Consider the following 14,316-nt stretch of genomic DNA (forward strand, 5'->3'; position numbering starts at 1 on the left):
CTCGGAACTCCCAAAGTGCTGGGATTATAGGCATAAGCTACCGCACACAGCCTCATGCAGTTTACATCTATGCGTCCATATGTTTAAACCATTTAGTAGTAGTGTTTTCTTTTTTAAGATGTTAGGCCCTGCATTTCAGTTTAGTTCACTATCTCCTACCACCCATTTTTAATTATTTCCCTAAAAATACATAATGAAAGTGCTTTATAACAAATAAAATTATTTGAAATCACTTTTGCATAATTATTAAAAAATATATTAGTAAACATAAGCACACGGAAATCAATGATAGGTGCAGTGATCCTAAAATAAACCATGCTGACAAGGCAGTGTAACAGGACACAGAGTAATATGAATGGCAGGTACCTTCAATTATTTTAACTGAAATATTTATGAATAGATACACCTCTTCAGATATATGTAACTGCATTCCTAAGTTATTCACAGATGCTGCGTATCACAAAACAAGAGGTTCTCTTACATACGTTATGTGCTTCCATTTGCCCTCAGCATCTAGAATGAGGCTCAAAATAACTGAGGGAAGGCAAATTTCAATTTTAATAATAGGTCTATACAATATTAGCACTTTTTAAAAAGCCTGTAACATTAGCATTTAAGATGGATACGTCTATAGTGCTTTAAGTAGTTTTCATCTCTAAAATCATTTTAAAATCACAGAATTTGAAGTTACATGCTGGAAAGGACCAATGACCTTACATGACATTTAATCCAACACTCATTTTACAGATCAGGGAAACAAACCTTAAAGCTGACTTGCCCAAGGTCCCACCAAATAGGGGGAGTTTCTCGTCCTAAACTCAAATTAAGCAGTGTCTCTCAAACTTTGCTGCACATTAAAATCAACTGAGGAGCTTTACTGCCTCATTTGCAACATGAGATTTTTTAATTTAATTAATTAGCACTGGGTAGGACTTTGGGCATCAGGGTTGTTAAAAATTTCTCTGGTGATTTCAAAGTGCAGCAAAGTTTGGAATGATTGAGTTGGGGTGAAAATCAGAATCTTCTGGGATGCTTTTCTTCACATAAAGATGCCTCACATCCATTCCTATTTTCCTAAAGGGCTTCTCAGTGCCTAGAGATAGAGAAGGTTGAGGTGGGACGATACAAATGTTTGCAGACATGTATTTTGAAAAAAAAAAAACCTTGCAAAAGTGATCCCAATGAGTTCCATCTACCCCACTGAAAACAGTGCACTACTAACTCGTAATAAACATTTTTCAAAATCTTTTCTTGAAGCCAATTTGCCCTATTAATTTGCTCAATAAACCTTTATTTCACTAATAGTGAATATACCAAATGATAATTTCTCAGACTTGTTGATGGGAAATTAAAATTTACTTTACTTTCAGAAGCAGACTTGTAAAAATTAGAGTAATGAGGAAAAAAGCATGAGATTTGTTTGAGCAAGATTAATGTTTAAAACTACTTTTAAATTATATGCTGACACATCAAAACTTTTGAATTCAAAAGAAATCAGGGACACGAGCCACAGCGACTTCTTTTTGTTGTTGTTGTTGCTGCTGCTCAAGGATTTAGAGGCTTGGCTGAATGCAGACATTTAGTGATTACTCAATAGGTCCCAAAGCTCAGGACTTGATACAGGGTTTGAATCCAGTTTCCCCTGAAACACAACTTCATCTCTACTACTGTGATAAGGGAGAGAGGGGAGTGACATTATTATCAGTGTAAACTTGCCTCTTTGTTGTTATTATTGATTTTAGAAATGGAGTTTCACTCTTGTTGCCCAGGCTGGAGTGCAATGGCGCGATCTCAGCTCACTGCAACCTCTGCCTCCTGGGTTCAAGCGATTCTCCTGCCTCAGCCTCCCAAGTAGCTGGAATTACAGGTGCCTGACATCACGCCCAGCTAGTTTTTGTACTTTTAGTAGGGAAGGGGTTTTACCATGTTAGCCAGGCTGGTCTCGATCTCCTGATCTCAGGTGATTGGCATGCCTTGGCCTCCCAAAGTGCTGGGATTACAGGCGTGAGCCACCATGCCTGGCTGCCACGTTTTTTTAAATTATACTTTAAGTTCTGGGATACATGTGCAGAACATGCAGGTTTGTTACATATGTATACATGTGCCATGGTGGTTTGCTGCACCCATTAATCCATCATCTAGGTTTTAAGCCCCGCATGCATTAAGTATTTCTCCTAATGCTATCCCTCTCCTTGCCTCCACCCCCTGACAGGCCCCGGTGTTTGATATTCCCCTTCCTGTGTCCATGTGCTCTCATTGCTCAACACCCACTTATGAGTGAGAACATGCAGTGTTTGGTTTTCTGTTCCTGTGTTAGTTTGTTGAAAATGATGGTTTCCAGCTCCATCCATGTCCCTGCAAAGGATATGAACTCATCTTTCTTATGGCTGCATAGTATTCCATTGTGTGTATGTGGCACATTTTCCTTATCCAGTGTATCATTGATGGACATTTGGGTTGGTTCCCAGTCTTTGCTATTGTAAATAGTGCAGCAATAAACAAACATGTGCATGTATCTTTATAGTAGAATGATTTATAATCCTTTGGGTATATACCCAGTAATGGGGTTGCTGGGTCAAATGGCATTTCTGGTTCTAGATCCTTAAGGAATTACCACACTGTCTCCACGATGGTTGAACTAATTTACATTCCCACCAGGAGTGTAAAAGCATTTCTATTTTGCTACATCCTCTCCAGCATCTGCTGTTTCCTGACTTTTTTTTTTTTTTTTTTTTGAGATGGAGTCTCGCTCTGTCGCCCAGGCTGGAGTGCAATGGCCGATCTCAGCTCACTGCAAGCTCTGCCCCCCGGGTTTATGCCATTCTCCTGCTTCAGCCTCCCAAGTAGCTGGGACTACAGGCACCCGCCACCTCGCCCGGCTAGTTTTTTGTATTTTTAAGTAGAGACGGGGTTTCACCGTATTAGCCAGGATGGTCTGGATCTCCTGACCTCGTGATCCACCCGTCTCGGCCTCCCAAAGTGCTGGGATTACAGGCTTGAGCCACCGCGCCCGCCTCCTGACTTTTTAATGCGCATGATTCAAACTGGCATTAGATGGTATCTCATTGTGGTTTTGATTTGCATTTCTCTAATGACCAGTGATAATTAGCTTTTTTTCATATGTTTGTTGGCCGCATAAATGTCTTCTTTTGAGAAGCGTCTGTTCATATGCTTCACCCACTTTTTGATGGATTTTTTTTTTTCTTGTAAATTTGTTTAAGTTCCTTGGAGACTCTGGATAATAGGTCTTTGTCAGATGGACAGATTGCAAAAATTTTCTCCCATTCTGTAGGTTGCCTGTTCACTCTGATGATAGTTTCTTTTGCTGTGCAGAAGCTCTTTAGTTTAATTAGATCCAATTTGACAATTTTGGCTTTTGTTGCCATTGCTTTTGGTGTTTTGGTCACGAAGTCTTTGCCCACACCTGTCCTGAATGGTATTTCCTAGGTTTTCTTCTAGGGTTTTTATGGTTTTAGGTCTTAGGTTTAAGTCTTTAATCCATCTTGAGTTAATTTTTGTATAAGGTGTAAGGAAGGGGTCCAGCTTCAGTTTTCTGCATATGGCTAGCTAGTTTTCCTAACACCATTTATTAAATAGGGGGTCCTTTCCCCATTGCTTGTTTTTGTCAGGTTTCTAAAAGATCAGATGGTTGTAAATGTGTGGCATTATTTCTGAGGCTTCTGTTCTGTTCCATTGGTCTACACATCTGTTTTGGTACCAGTACCATGCCGTTTTGGCTACTGCAGCCTTGTGGTATAGTTTGAAGTCAGGTAGCGTGATGCCTCCAGCTTTGTTCTTTTTGATTAGGATTTTCTCAGCTAATACAAGCTCTTTTTGGTTTCATATGAAATTTAAAGTAGTATTTCTAATTCTGTAAAGAAAGTCAATGGTAGCTTGATGGAAATAGCATTGAATATATTATATATTACTTTGGCAGGTATGGCCATTTTCACGATACTGATTCTTCCTATCCATAAGTATGGAATATTTTTCTTATTCCTAGGTATTTTATTCTCTTTGTAGCAACTGTGAATGGGAGTTCACTCATGAGTTGGCTCTCTGTCTATTATTGGTGTATAGGAATGGTTGTGATTTTTGCACATTGATTTTTGCATCCTGAACTTTACTGGAGTTGCTTATCAGCTTAAGGAGTTTTTGAGCTGAGATGATGGGGTTTTCTAAATATATAATCATATCGTCTGCAGAGACAATTTGACTTTCTCTCTTCCTATTCAAATACCCTTTATTTCTTTCTCTTGCCTGATTACCCTGGCCACAATTTCCAATACTATGTTGAATAGGAGTGGTGAGAGACGCCATCCTTGTCTTGCACTGGTTTTCAAAGGGAATGCTTCCAGTTTTTGCCCATTCAGTATATTGGTTGTGGGTTTGCCATAAATAGCTCTTATTATCTTGAGATCTGTTCCATCAATACCCAGTTTATTGAGTGTTTTTGGCATGAAGGGATGTTGAATTTTATTGGAGGGCTCTTCTGCATCTTTTGAGATAATCATGTGGTTTTTGTCATTGGTTCTGTTTATGTGATGGATTACATATATTGATTTGCGTATGTTGCATCCCAGGAATGAAGCCGACTTGATCATGGTGGATAAGCTTTTTGATGTGCTGCTGGATTCAGCTTGCCAGTATTTTAATGAGAATTTTCACATCGATGTTCATCAGGGATATTGGTCTGAAATTTTCCTTTCCTATTGTGTCTCTGCCAGGTTTTGATATCAGGATGATGCTGGCCTCATAAAATGAGTTAGGGAGGAGTCCCTCTTTTTTTATTGTTTGGAATAGTTTCAGAATGGTACCAGCTCCTCTTTGTACCTCTGGCAGAATTCGACTGGGAATCCATTTGGTCCTGGACTTTTTTTAGTTGTTCGGGTATTAATTACTGCCTCAATCTCAGAACTTGTTATTGGTCAATTCACGGATTCAACTTCTTCCTAGTTTAGTCTTGGGAAGGTTTATGTGTCCAGGAATCTAGCCATTTCTTCTAGATTTTGTAGTTTACTTGCATAGAGGTGTTTATAGTATTCTCTGATGGTAGTCTGTATTTCTTTGGGATTGGTGGTGATATCCCCTTCATCATTTTTTATTGCATCTATCTGATTCTTCTCTCTTTTCTTCTTTATTTGTCTGGTTAGCAGTCTATCTATTTTGTTAATCTTTTCAGAAAACCGGCTCCTGGATTCATTGATTTTTTGAGGAGATTTTTCGTGTCTCTATCTCCCTCAGTTCTGCTCTGATCTTAGTTATTTCTTCTCTTCTGCTTTTGAATTTGCTTGTTCTTGCTTCTCTAGTTCTTTTAATGGTGATGTTAGGGTGTCAATTTTAGATCTTTCCCACTTTCTGATCTGGATATTTAGTGCTACAAATTTCCCTCTAAACACTGCTTTAGCTGTGTCCCAGAGATTCTGGTTCATTGTGTCTTTGTTCTCATCGGTTTCAAAAGCTTCTTTATTTCTGCCTTTATTTCATTATTTACTCAGTAGTCATTCAGGAGCAGGTTGTTCAGTTTCCATGTAGTTGTGCAGTTTTGAGTGAGTTTCTTAATCTTGACTTCTAATTTGATTGCACTGTGGTCTGAGAGACTGTTATGATTTCCATTCTTTTGCATTTGCTGAGGAGTGTTTACTTCCATCTAAGTGGTCCATTTCAGAATAAGCACTGAGAAGAATGTATATTTTGTTGATTTGGGGTGGATAGTTCTGTAGATATCTATTAGATGTGCTTGGTCCAGAGCTGAGTTCAAGTCCTGAATGTCCTTGTTAATTTTCTGTCTCACTGATCTGTCTAATATTAATAGTGGGGTGTTAAAATCTCTCACTATTGTTGTGTGGAAGTCGAAGTCTCTTTGTAGGTCTCTAAGAACTTGCTTTATGAATCTGGGTGCTCCTGTATTGGGTGCATATATATTTAGGGTAGTCAGCTCTTCTTATTGCATTGATCCCTTTACCACATGTAATACCCTTCTTTGTCTTTTTTGATCTTTGTTGGTTTAAAGTCTGTTATATCAGAGAGTAGAATCACAACCCCCCCCCTTTTTTTTTTTTTTTTTTTGCTTTCCATTTGCTTGGTAAATATTCCTCCATCCCTTTATTTTGAGCCTATGTGTGTCACTGCACATAAGATGGGTCTCTTGAATATAGCACACCAATAGGTCTTGACTCTTTATCCAATTTGTCAGTCTGTGTCTTTTAATTGGGGCACTTAGCCTGTTTACATTTAAGGTTGATATTATTATGTGTGGATTTGATCCTGTCATCATGATGCTACCTGGTTATTTAGCACATTAGTTGATGCAGTTTCTTCATAGTGTTGTTGGTCTTTATATTTTGCTATGTTTTTGGAGTGGCTGATACTGGTTTTCCCTTTCAACATTTAGTACTTCCTTCAGGAGCTCTTGTAAGGCAGGTCTGGTGGTGACAAAATCCCTCAGCATTTGCTTGTCTGTAAAGGATTTCATTTATCCTTCATTTATGATACTAAGTTTGGCTGGATATGAAATTATGGGTTGAAAATTCTTTTAAGAATGTTGAATATTGGCCCCTACTCTCTTCTGGCTTGTAGGTTTGCTGAAGAGAAATGTGCTGTTGGTCTGATGGGCTTCCCTTTGTAGGTAACTCAACTTTTCTCTCTGGCTGCCCTTAACATTTTTTCCTTCATTTCAGCCTTGCTGAATCTGACAATTATGTGTCTTGGGATTGCTCTTCTCAAGGAAGATCTTAGTGGTGTGCTCTGTATTTCTTGAATTTAAATGTTGGCCTGTCTTGCTAGGCTGGGGACGTTCTCCTGGATAATATCCTGAAGAGTGTTTTCCAACTTCGTTCCATTCTTCCCATCACTTTCAGGTACATCAATCAGTCGTAGGTTTGGTCTTTTCACATAGTCCCATATTTCTTGGAGGCTTTGTTTCTTTTCATTCTTTTTTTCTCTAATCTTGTCTTCACACTTTATTTCATTAAGGTGATCTTCCATCTCTGATATCCTTTCTTCTGCTTGATCAATTCGGCTATTGATACATACACATTTCATGAAGTGTAACATGCTGTGTTTTTCAGCTCCATCACGTCATTTATGTTCTTCTCTAAACTCTTTATTCTAGTTAGCAGTTTCTGTATCCTTTTATCAAGCTGCTTAGCATCCTTGCATTGGGTTGGAACATTCTCCTTTAGCTTGGAGGAGCTAGTTATCACCCACCTTCTGAGGCCTACTTCTGTCAATTTGTCAAACTCATTCTCCATCCAGTTTTGTTCCCTTGCTGGTGAGGAGTTGTGATCCTTCGGAGGAGAAGAGGCATTCTGGTTTTGGACATTTTCAGCATAGTTGTGCTGTTTTTTGTCTCATCTTCATGGATTTATCTACCTTTGATCGCTGTTGTTGATGACCTTTTGATGTTGATGGGGTTTTTGCATTGTTGTCCTTTTTGTTGATGTTGATGCTACTGCTTTCTGTTTGCTAGTTTTCCTTCTAACTTTCAGGGGCCTCTTCTGCAGGTCTGCTGGAGTTTGCTGGAGGTCCACTCCAGACTGTTTGGGTATCACCAGTGGAGGCTGCAGAACAGCAAAGATTGCTGCCTGCTCCTTCCTCTGGAAGCTTCGTTCCAGAGGGGCACCCGCCAAATGCCAGCTCTCCTGTATGAGGTGTCTGTTGACCCCTGCTGGGAGATGACTCCAAGTCAGGAGTCAGCTGCCATTTTTAATTAAAGTAAAAGTTACTGACAATTGAATTAGCTAAAAATGCTAGAGCATTTGAAATAAAATAGTTTGTAAGCTAGTTATGTTTATAGAATGAATAGTAAAATTAAAGACAAAGACACTAATATTCTAAATTAGCACTTTCCGAACTGTGTTCTAAAAATCAACACTCATAACCCAAGAAGGTGATAATGATGTACACTGGACAAACCCAGTGGAGCTGGTGGTGGTGTTGGTTGTCGTTCCTTTTAAAATAAACTTCATCTCAGGGTGCTCTCAAAGTGCATCTTTGTGGCCCATGAAGTTCTTATGCACAATGGGAGAAAATCAAATGCAGATACACTGTGGTGCCAGAAGAGAAAAAGCTGTTCCTTCTTCCAAGACTAATGTCCAAAGTAGTACACATTGATTTAGGCCTGCAACGCACTGAAAAATCAGTAAAGGTAAACTATCCTTCTCATTGCGTTCAACATTGTCTTAAGGCATAAAGGTATCAAATAAATAGCTACACTTTTTCTGGGATTGCTTATTTGCTGATTTTTCCTTCCACCATGATGTCTAAGATTAAAAGAGAATTGATACTTAATATTTAGAATCTGGATATCAATATATAGTTGACTCCAATTTCTCAAAATGATTGCTGAAGAGGACAACCAAATGGCTGAAATAATTTTTGAATAAAGGAGTCTGTCCCTTGGCATTATAGTTTTACTCACGATTTCAGTGTCATTGTAAGATGAGGTTGGCTGGCTGTGCTGTCATCAAGGAATATTGTCGAACATGAACTGTATTGTTGAGTAACACGCTCAGTAGATACCTGAAGGGGAAGGGAAGTATAAGTTAAACTTATCAAAGTACACTTTTTCATTGGTTAAAATGTCAAATTTTTCAAAGCACTAGGATATTTCTTACACTCCATGAACTGCCTGAGTGTGGTATCATGTGCACTCTATAGAAAACCCACTGAAGGCTCTTAACTGCCACAGATGATATTTGAGATATGGGTTATAAAATGCCATCCTTAATATGGTACCTATCATCAAACCGAACAAGGATTTTATGAAATGCCTTTATAAATAATGAGAAAAGTTTAAAATAAGATTTCATTTTTTTTATAGTGACATAAAACAGCTGAGAATTTTTATTTGTTATTTATTTACTACAGTAAAATGTAATGTATTAAATAATATTGGTATAGGACCATTTTACTGCAGTGAATACAAGACTAATGCGTTTACTAAGTTACTAATCGTAAATGTATTATTTCAGGCGATATTATGACAAAACAAGTGTTTCAGATTCAGAGGTTCTGTGTACCAGAGTTGCTAGGCCACCAACAAGTGAGGAAGACATAGGTTTCTCTAGTCCTGTTATCTTATGTGGAGGATAAAAAGAAATTTAACTTTCACTTCATGTTTAAATAAGACTGCCATGACATGACTCAAATGAGACCCTCAGAGAATACTTTCCATTCATTTCAAAACTTGATTAATTTTATTCTATAAATCATTTGACCTGCACCTAGGCATTTTCCTGCTGTAACCTTGTTCTCTGCCTGGAATAATGCTTTTTCTCTTTCCTTGTTCCAGCAAGCTTGACTCCATATACCCTCTTGGATCTCTTTGCCAGTAGCCTCACCAAAACATGTTTTCTTGTACACTAACTGGTTACAAGATACTAATTCTAGCAGAGTATTCCCCTCATGAGAAAGTACGCCTCCCTATAAGAGTAAGGGAGAGCCCTAACTGTTCCTACCTCCAGCTGCTCAGCATAAAAATGTTGAATAAATCAAAAAGTTCAAGTGTTTGACAAATTAATTCAGTTATAATTTGGAAGGTGAGTCTTACTACATTTAATTACAACAGAAACACTACTAACACTTTATTGTTTATAGGTATTATTCAAGGTAGTCACAAAATAGAAACAAATCTAACCTCAGTCAGCATAAATCACAGAGTATGAAATTTTACAATCTTTAACAAGAAATGGAAGGGTTTACTTAGTAGTTTTAAGGTTTAATGACAAAAACTAGAAAATAATCATACCTCATATGTTAGTAAGTCAAAACCAAAGTCTGACCATCAAAGGTCCAGTACCCATTGGATGCCAATGCCCAACCACTGACTTCTTCCACTGTACCTGCTGCCTCTCATTTTAACCCATTAAAAACACTAAAGCTATTTTCCTTGTAGAGGTCTTTCACCTCCTTGCTTAGGTATATTCCTAAGCCGGTGCTGTTTTTTGTTGTTGTTGTTGTTGTTGTTTGTTGTCTGTCTTTTTTGGCAGCTATTGTAAAGGGGTGGAATTCTTGGTTTAATTCTCAGCTTCGTCACTGTTGGGGTATAACAGAGCCACTGATTTGTGTACATTAATTTTATATCCTGAAACTTTTCTCAATTCATTTATCAGTTATAGGAGTTTTTTGGAGGAGTCTTTAGGGTTTTCTAGGTATATGATCATATCATCAGCAAACAGTGACAGTCTGACTTCCTATTTACTGATCTGGATGGCTGTTATTTCTCTTGTGTGATTGCTCTGGCTAGGTCTTCCAGTACTATACTGAATAGGAGCAGTGATAGTGGGCATCCTTGTCTTGTTCCAGTTCTCAGGGGGAATGCTTTCAACTTTTTGCCATTCAATATTATGTTGGCTGTGGATCTGTAATGGATAGCTTTTATTACATTGAGGTATGTCCCTTGTATGCTAATTTTACTGAGGGTTTTAATCATAAAAGGATGCTGGATTTTGTCAAATGCTTTTTCTGCATCTATTGAAATGATCATGTGATTTTTGTTTTGAATTCTGTTTCTGTGGTGTATCACATTTATTGACTTGCATATGTTAAACCATCCCTGCTTCCCTGGTATGAAACCCACTTGATCATGGCGGAGTATCTTTTTGATATGCTATTGGGAACTACAAAACATTGCTGAATGAAATTATGGATGACACAAAAAAATGGAAAGACATCCATGCTCATGAATGGGTAGAATCAATATTGTGAAAATGACCATACTGCCAAAAGCAATCTACAAATTCAATGCAATTCCTATCAAAATACCATCATCGTTTTTCACAGAACTAAAAAAAAAATTCTAAAATATGGTACCAAACAAGACCCCACATAGCCAAAACGAAACTAAGTAAAAACAACAAAACTGGAGCCATCACATTATCTAACTTCGAACTATAAGATAAGGCCATTGTCACCAAAACAGCATGGTACTGGTATAAAAATAGGCACATACACCAATGCAACAGAATAGAAAACCCAGAAATAAAATGAAATACCTACAGCCAAGTTAACTTCAACAAAGCCAACTAAAACCAAGTGAAGAACGTAAACCCTATTCAACAAATGGTGCCAGCATAATTGGCAAAGCCACGTGCAGGAGAATAAAACCGGACACTCAACTCTCACCTTATACAAAAATCAAATCAAGATGGATCGAGGACATAAATCTACAACGTGAAACCATAAAAATTGTAGAAGATAATATGAGAAAAACCTTCTAGACATTGGCTTAGGCAAAGACTTCATAAACAAGAACCCAAAAGCAAATGCAACAAAAACAAAGATAAACAGGTGAAACTTAACTAAAGAGCTTCTGCACAGGAAAAGGAACAATCAGTAGAGTAAACAGACAACCTGCAGCATGAAAGAGAAAATCTTCACAATCTATACATCTGACAAAGGACTAATATACAGAATCTACAAGGAACTCAAACAGATGGGCAAGAGAGAAAACAAACAATCCCATCAAAAAGTGGGCTAAGGCGATAAATACACAATTCTCAAAAGAAGATATACCACTGGCCAAAAAACATATGAAAAAATGCTAAACATCACTAATGATCAGGAAAATGAAAATCAAAACCACAATGCCATACCACCTTACTCCTGTAAGAATGGCCATAATTAAAAAATCAAAAAATAATAGATGTTGGTGTGGACGCAGTGAAAAGAAAACACTTCTCTACAATGCTGGTAAAAATGGAAACTAGTACAACCACTATGGAAAGCAGTGTGGAGATTCCTTAAAACACTAAAAGTAGAACTACCATTCAATCCAGCAATCCCACTACTGGGTATCTACCCAGAGGAAAAGAAGTCATTATACAGAACAGATACTTGCACATGTATGTTTGCAGCAGCACAATTTGCAATTATAAAAATATGGAACCAGCCCAAGTGCCCATCAATCAACAAGTGGATTAAGAAATACCACTCAGGACACAAACAAATGGAAGAACATACCATGCTCATGGATAGGAAGAATCAATATCGTGAAAATGGCCATACTGCCCAAGGTGATTTATAGATTCAATGCCATCCCCATCAAGCTACCAATGACTTTCTTCACAGAATTGGAAAAAACGGCTTTAAAGTTCATATGGAACCAAAAAAGAGCCCGCATTGCCAAGACAATCCTAAGTCAAAAGGACAAAGCTGGAGGCGTCACGCTACCTGACTTCAAACTATACTACAAGGCTACAGTAACCAAAACAGCATGGTACTGGTACCACAACAGAGATATAGACCAATGGAACAGAACAGAGTCCTCAGAAATAATACCACACATCTACAGCCATTTGATCTTTGACAAACCTGAGAGAAACAAGAAATGGGGAAAGGATTCCCTATTTAATAAATGGTGCTGGGAAAATTGGCTAGCCATAAGTAGAAAGCTGAAACTGGATCCTTTCCTTACCCCTTATACGAAAATTAATTCAAGATGGATTAGAGACCTAAATGTTAGACCTAATAACATAAAAACCCTAGAAGAAAACCTAGGTAGTACCATTCAGGACATAGGCATGGGCAAGGACTTCATGTCTAAAACACCAAAAGCAACGGCAGCAAAAGCCAAAATTGACACATGGGATCTAATTAAACTAAAGAGCTTTTGCACAGCTAAAGAAACTACCATCAGAGTGAACAGGCAACCTACAGAATGGGAAAAAATTTTTGCAACCTACTCATCTGACAAAGGGCTAATATCCAGAATCTACAAAGAACTCAAACAAATATACAAGAAAAAAACAAACAACCCTATCAAAAAGTGGGGAAAGGATATGAACAGACATTTCTCAAAAGAAGACATCCATACAGCCAACAGACACATGAAAAAATGCTCATCATCACTGGCCATCAGAGAAATGCAAATCAAAACCACAATGAGATACCATTTCACACCAGTTAGAATGGCAATCATTAAGAAGTCAGGAAACAACAGGTGTTGGAGAGGATGTGGAGAAATAGGAACACTTTTACACTGTTGGTGGGATTGTAAACTAGTTCAACCATTATGGAAAACAGTATGGCGATTCCTCAAGGATCTAGAACTAGATGTACCATATGACCCAGCCATCCCACTACTGGGTATATACCCAAAGGATTATAAATTACTCTACTACAAAGACACATGCACACATATGTTTATTGCGGCCCTATTCACAATAGCAAAGACTTGGAATCAACCCAAATGTCCATCTGTGACAGACTGGATTAAGAAAATGTGGCACATATACACCATGGAATACTATGCAGCCATAAAAAAGGATGAGTTTGCGTCCTTTGTAGGGACATGGATGCAGCTGGAAACCATCATTCTTAGCAAACTATCACAAGAAGAGAAAACCAAACACCGCATGTTCTCACTCATAGGTGGGAACTGAACAATGAGATCACTTGGACTCGGGAAGGGGAACATCACACACTGGGGCCTATCATGGGGAGGGGGGAGGAGGGAGGGATTGCATTGGGGAGTTATACATGATATAAACGTCATGCACATGTACCCTAGAACTTAAAGTATAAAAAAAAAAAAAAAAAAAAAAAATACCACTCAGCCATAATAAGGAATAAATTAATGGCATTCCCAGCAATCTGGATGGAATCAGAGACTATTATTCTAAGTGAAGTAACACAGGAATGGAAAACTAAAGATCATATGTTCTCATTCATATGTGAGAGCTAAGCTATGAGGATGCAAAGGCATAGAATGATACAATGGACTTTAGGGACAGAGGGAAAAGGGTGGGGGGTTGAGGGATAAAAGACTACAAATTGGGTTCAGTGGATACTGCTCAAGTGACGAGTACACTGAAATCTCACAAATCACCACTAAAAAATCTACTCATATAACCAAATACCACCTGTTTCTCCCAAAACCTAAGGAAATAAAAGTATACAAATAACCTATGGCATTCTTCCCAGCAAATATAAAATAAAATGAAAACTCAAGTTTATGTTTTCCTCTCTCCTTTTTGGCAGGAAAAAGTTTAGGTATGTTTTTAAATAATAACTTTTTTCTTTTTCTGAGACAGGGTCTCCCTTTGTTGCCCAGGTTGGAGTGCAGTGGTGCAATTATAGTTAACTACACGTTAACTACAGCCTCAAACTCCTGAGCTCAAGTGATCCTCTGCCTCAGCCTCCTGAGTAGGTAAAACTAAAGGCACATGCCACCATGCCTGGCTAATTTGTTTAAATTTAACCTTTTTGTAGAGATGAGCTCTTGCTATGTTGACCAGGTTAAAAATAAACAAATTTTAATTCACTTAAATATTTCTAACACTTTGGACATTCATGAAAACAGCTCCATCTATG

The sequence above is a fragment of the Trachypithecus francoisi genome, unplaced genomic scaffold (genome assembly GCF_009764315.1).
Source record: "Trachypithecus francoisi isolate TF-2019V2 unplaced genomic scaffold, Tfra_2.0 Lachesis_group9, whole genome shotgun sequence".
Lineage (NCBI taxonomy): Eukaryota > Metazoa > Chordata > Mammalia > Primates > Cercopithecidae > Trachypithecus > Trachypithecus francoisi.